Source organism: Hyperoodon ampullatus (assembly GCF_949752795.1).
Source record: "Hyperoodon ampullatus genome assembly, chromosome: 19".
Lineage (NCBI taxonomy): Eukaryota > Metazoa > Chordata > Mammalia > Artiodactyla > Ziphiidae > Hyperoodon > Hyperoodon ampullatus.
Window position 1 is genome coordinate 5,477,830 of NC_136932.1, and position 6,258 is coordinate 5,484,087.

The window sequence follows — 6,258 nt, forward strand, 5'->3', positions numbered from 1 at the left end:
GGTGGGGCTGGGGCCGAAGCCAGGACCGGGACTGCGGCCTCCAGAGCCGCCGTCGCCGCTGCCACCGCTGTCATCTCAGCCGCCGCCACCCCATTTTTTTTTAATCTTAAAAATTTATTTTTTAGTTTTTAATTGAAGTATAGTTTATACAATTTTGTGTGATAGATCAGTTCTTTTATAATACATTATTTTGTTTTGTCCTTACTATAACACTTGGATGAAACTTTTTATGAGGATCCCCATTTAAAGATGAGGAAATTTAGGATTGAAGAGGATGAAATACGGACAAAGCAGGAATTCTCCCTTTGAGAGAAAACCAAGGTAGAAATAGAGCTCTTTTAAAACTTTTAAGGTTCCAGTTTTGGAAGCCTCATCCTATATTATATCAAACATACTAAAATGTGGCAACACCCACATTAAAGAAATGTATAAATAACTATATATAGTTGAATTGAGTTGCTGTAAATAGTTGACATATTGTTACATTTTGTACATTTTGAATAAATATTAATTTTTTGTAGTTTTCTTATCGTATTTTGGAGCTAACATTGAAAATTTGTTCATGTCTCAAACGTTTCATAGGTCCTTGAAAACTCATGGCTACCTGATGGAGAAAACAATCCTATGTTAGAGGTGGAGAGGGCGGTGGAGACCTCTGTCATGTTGTCCTGGCGGGAGATGAGGTGTTGTTTCTCTGGGACATCTCTTGAGAGTTTTGCCTGCCAGAAGAGCCCTACACAATTACCAGGCTTCTCCATCTCCCCACTTTTCAACACAGAGACCCTCCTTTCCTTCCCCACAGAGCCCCCTCAGCTTAATCTGCTTCCTACCTTGCATTTGGTTTCTTATGTGACTCACAGCCTGCAAAGTCATTGATTCATTCCTTCAACTCAGGCTCACTGAGCCCTGCTGGGTGTCAGCCATTGCACTAGGAAAAAAATAGGTGAATCAGAAATACTCCCCAGTCCAGGGAGGAGAAAGACAAAGCAAACATTATAGTGTGCTGAGGGCTCATAGGCAAACTGACCATATTCTTAGAATAAAAATTGGAAGATAGTCTACAATGAGGGTTCCTAATTCATCAGATATGTATTGCAGTTTACGATGTGCAAGTCTCTGGGGACAGTGATGAACAAGGTGCCATCCTTCTCATGGTCAGAGGAGGGAGACAGACAATAAATGAGTATCAAATAAAAGACTAAGATAATTTCACTGCTAATGTAAAGGCACATTGGTATGATCACTAGGTAGGATCATTTAGCACTGTGTAAAATATACATAACCTGTAGTCCGGTAATTTACATAGACTCTCTAACCAGCAATTTCTCTCCTAGGTATAGCTACACAATCTCTAGGTATACCTACGTAAGTGCAAAATGGGGTAAGTACAAAGCTGTCCATGGTAGCATTGTTCATTATTTTCAATAGCCAAAAAAAAAAAAAAAAAAAAAAAAAAAGAATGGGGCAGATTTATAATGTCCTGACATAGAAAAGTCTTCATGATAGTTTTGGTAAGTATAAGAACAGTGTGTGTGTCTGTGTGTGTGTATGTGTGTGTGTGTGTGTGTTTACACATCACCTCATGTGAGGAAAAATAAGAGTATATATTATGTTTGTTATTTTAGAGACTGTATCTAGAAAGATATATAAGAAAGTGGAAATAATTGTCTCTGAGGAGAAGGGGAATTGTGTGTCTGGGTAACAGGGAAGTGAGGGATATTTTTTATTCTTGTACTTTGAAAAATTTGTGCCATCTGTGTATGTCATCAGTTAAAAAGAAAGAGAAAATGTAAAAAAAAAATTTCATGTAGTCACAAGCATTGAGTTATATAATTGGATAACAACGTAAGTGAGGGAGGGAGGGCAAGGGAGTGGGGAGGGAGGTGGAGGCTACGTTGGATTGGGTGGTCAGAGACTTTTTGAGAAAGTGACATTTGAACTGAAACTCTCATGACCAGAGGGAGCCAGCCCTGCTAACACCTGGGGGCAGATTGTTCTAGGCTGAGGGAACAGCCAGTGCAAAGGCCCTAAGGCAGGAACAAGTTTGGCATCTTTGAAAAATAGAAAAGAAGGCTGCATGGGTGGAAGGCTGTGAGCCTGAAGCAAAGGCCAGAGACCAGATTCTAGAAGGTCTCGGGTCACAGGGAAGAGTTTAGGCAATGGGAAGCCATTAGGAGGTGTTTTAGCACCAAAGCGAATGAAATGATCTGATTTATGTTTAAAACATTTACTTTTTTATTTTTATTTAATTTATTTTTTATTTTATTTTATTTTTGCAGTACACGGGCCTCTCACTGTTGTGGCCTTTCCCGTCGTGGAGCACAGGCTCTGGACGCGCAGGCTCAGCGGCCATGGCTCACGGGGCCAGCCGCTCTGCAGCATGTGGGATCTTCCCGGACCGGGGCACGAACCCATGTCCCCTGCATCGGCAGGCGGACTCTCAACCACTGCGCCACCAGGGAAGCCCTATTTTTATTTTTATTTATTTATTTATTTATTTATTTTTTTTTTTTTTTTTTTTGCGGTACGCGGGCCTCTCACTGTTGTGGCCTCTCCCGTTGCGGAGCACAGGCTCCGGACGCGCAGGCTCAGTAGTTGTGGCTTACGGGCCTAGTTGCTCCGCAGCATGTGGGATCTTCCCAGACCAGGGCTCAAACCCGTGTCCCCTGCGTTGGCAGGCAGACTGTCAACTACTGTGCCACCAGGGAAGCCCAACCACATCTTCTTTATCCATTCATCTGTTGATGGACATTTAGGTTGTTTCCATGTCTTGGCTATTGTGAACAGTGCTGCTATGAATATGGGGTGCATGTATCTTTTTGAATTATAGTGAAACATTTACTTTGGTATTGTGGGGGAAAAGGGGGCAGATTGAAATGGGGCAAGAGCTGTAGAACGAAGATCAAAGGCCAGCGCTTTCACCTCTGAGAACTGACAGAGGCTTAGACTGGTGATGGGAAAAGCTTAGATGTATTGGAAGGGGAATTGATAGATCTTAAAGATGATTGGATGGAAAGGGCAAAGAAAGGCAGGCATAAACAATGCGGGTTCCATGAATGAAATCATCTGAAACTGGAATTGTCCCCCCAGATCAGGATTTCATGATTGCCCTAGCTTTATGCTTCTGGAAGCTTCCTAGCCTCCTCTTCCCCAAACCAAAAGCCAGAGGCAAGAGTGTCCTCATTCACACCCCAGCGGTCTGTATCTACAGAAGCAAGTGGGGTGAGCTTGGGGTCCTGAAGGCTTGAATGGAGCAGGAAGACCCAGTGCTTGTGAAACAAGGAATCTGGAATCTGCCAAACAGATGACTCAATGGGGCTTTCAAGGGACAAGTGTAGGGGTTGAAAGGGTCACGACCCCCACGCCAAATCCTAAAACACTGTGACCAGGGACCATTCAGTCCAACTCTCTCATATTTCAGATGGCAAGGCGAAGCCTTATTCAAGGCCGCACGGCCCAGCTACCGTCTGAGGACAGACCCCCAGAGAAAGTAAGGACACATGGTGAGCAGCCAGCACAAACACACCGACAGCACAGGACACGGGATCACAAACCGTGACAGCTGTGTGTGCACAGGCCAAGATGGACGGCCCCGGTGCTTCATGCACAGGCATTAAAGCCAGGTGAGGCCCAGAGCACAAGCAGCCTAGGGAGGGAGGAAGGCAAACTACGCAGGCCTTGGGCCTGCATTCCTGAGACGAGGGTGAGGGGCTGAGGGAGGCAATCGGCACGCTCAGGGTCCAGCGTGTCTGCTGTGCCCTTTGGGGCCCGCCCCTTGGCTAACCTGGGGACTGGGGCTAATCCTGGGCCCACAGAGGGGCCCCCCAGAGGTTAGGTTGCAAGTGTTCTGAAAAGGCCACCTTCAGGAAGGACAGGTTTTCTAATCAGAAGCTTCTAGATTACTCTCCTGTGGCCCCAGAGAGGCCTTGTGCCTACTCTCAGGGTATTCCTTCCAACTAACTAATTAATACAGACACTTCCCCAGCAAACTATGCCCCAGACTAGAGGCCTTGTGGGGTAGGCCCCAGTTTGTGGCCTGGACCTCGGACTGTGGACCGCATCTCCTCCCATTTTCTGTCTGTTTTCAATCCTCTGACCGCAGACTGGCTGGTGAGGTAGGCAGAGAGGAGGAGACTCTGGTGCCAACACACACACACACACACACACACACACACACACACACACACACGGCCTCCTGTGCCCCCAGTCTTGGGGGCTGGTCAATGATTGACTGGCATTTCACAGGCCGCTGGTTCCAGACCCCAGCCTGTTGACCCCTCGAGGTCACCTCCCTAAGCCAGAGCCCCTTCCTGCCTCTTCAGTGCCAGCAGTCACTTCCACTGCCCGCAGACCCAGCACCCGCCACCCAAAGATCGTCTCAGGCAGTTCTGGTGTGCTGCCACCCCTTTCCTCTGCAGTTGTCTCTGTCTCCCTGGGTCCCTCACGGGACCCTTCTGGCAAACTCTGAGGCTCCTCCAGCAACCCTGGAAGTCCCCTGGCCACCTCCCTTCTCCTCCCGAGGGCACCCCCCTACCCACCCCCACCCCCCCCGCCTTTGTCCCTCAGATATCCCCTTTCCTTGGCTGCCCTGGCAGGCCCTGCTGGAGGGGCAGTTGAGGGGAGAAGCGAATCAGCAGCTCCCACCCCTGCCCCCCTTCCTCTTGTCAAATGCCAGACAAGGTTTTTTCCCTTTCCTTCCTGGCTCTGAATGGGTTCATTCTCTTTGGGAAACTCAGCCCCGCTGGAGCCTCCTCCAGGGGTGTGAGTTCTGACCCCCGCTCCTCCCCCATCCCCACTCCAGCCCCCACTCCCACTGGCTCCGCCTCCCTAAGCAGCCATCTAGGACTGAGCATTGTCTCCAGACCAAGTTGCCTGCTGGGATCTGGGATGCGGGAGAGGGTGGGCTTGTCTGGCCAAGGCAGGAGTAGGGGGTGGGGAGGCGGGATCTTTGTGGAGGGAGGGGCCAGGAGTTGCCCGGATTTCTTGGAGGACCCCCCTCCAACTCCTGTGCAGGGACCCGCAGGGAGGGTGGGTTCATGCACCCTTGATTCCGGGCTCTGGAGCCGAATGGATAAAGCCAAAGTCTCATGGCTCAGTTACCTCGGGATCCAAGGGGTTCCTCTTCTGCAAGATGGGGAAAGATAACACCCCGCCAGAGGACTCAGTGAGATGAGGAGTGTGGCTCTAGGACAGACGGTGGCACCGAGTAGGGGACTCAGGAAAGGATGCCATCACAGCAGCTTTCCCGACAGGACAAGCCCTCCCAACACAATGGCAGGGAGCATGGGGCCCGGGGGAGACAGGACATCTCTAACCCTGACTCTAAGACCCTGACGGCCTCTTGAAGCCTCAAGCTTGGGCACCCAGTGCAAGTCCTTCAGTGTGCGACCAGCAAGTGACTCTTGGAGCCAGAGCGCGTCTCCTCTCCATGAAGGGCTGAGAGGCTGTGTGTCTGAGCAGCACCTTGACTAGGTCCTGGGCTGGGTGATGGGGTGAGGGTGAGGGGCTGGCTTTGCTGGCTGTTCACCTTTTCCCTCATTAGCCCTGAGACTGTCTTGGGCAAATTGTTTAACGTGTTTGAGCCTCCGTTTCCTTGCCCCTCATCCTAACTCTAACTCTAACCCTAGAGAAAATAGGGATATTGATGCCCATCCCGAAGGGCCACTGTGTCCCCATACACAGCAGTATTTCTTGAACATTCATGACTATAATCCAAAGAATAAATCCATTGTACCTCATCACCCAGGACACACATGTCCTTACCCCACTTACCTGTAGTCAATCTTCTATTCCATTCTATTTCTCAAAAACTAACTAACTGGGACTTCCCTGGTGGCACAGTGATTAAGAATCCGTCTGCCAATGCAGAGAACACGGGTTCGAGCCCTGGGCAGGGAAGATCCCACATACCGCGGAGCAACTAACCCATGTGCCATACTACTGAGAGCCACAACTACTGAAGCCCGCGCGCCTAGAGCCCGTGCACTGCAACAAAGAGTAGCCCCTGCTTGCCGCAACTAGAGAAAGCCCGCGTGCAGCAACGAAGACCCAACACAGCCAAAAATAAAAATAAAAAAATAAAATAAAATAAAAAATTTATTTTTTAAAAAAACTAACTAAATAAATAAAACAAGGCTTCCCCGGTGGCGCAGTGGTTGAGAGTCCGCCTGCCGATGCAGGGGATACGGGTTCGTGCCCCGGTCCGGGAAGATCCCACGTGCCGCGGAGCGGCTGGGCCCGTGAGCCATGGCCGCTGAG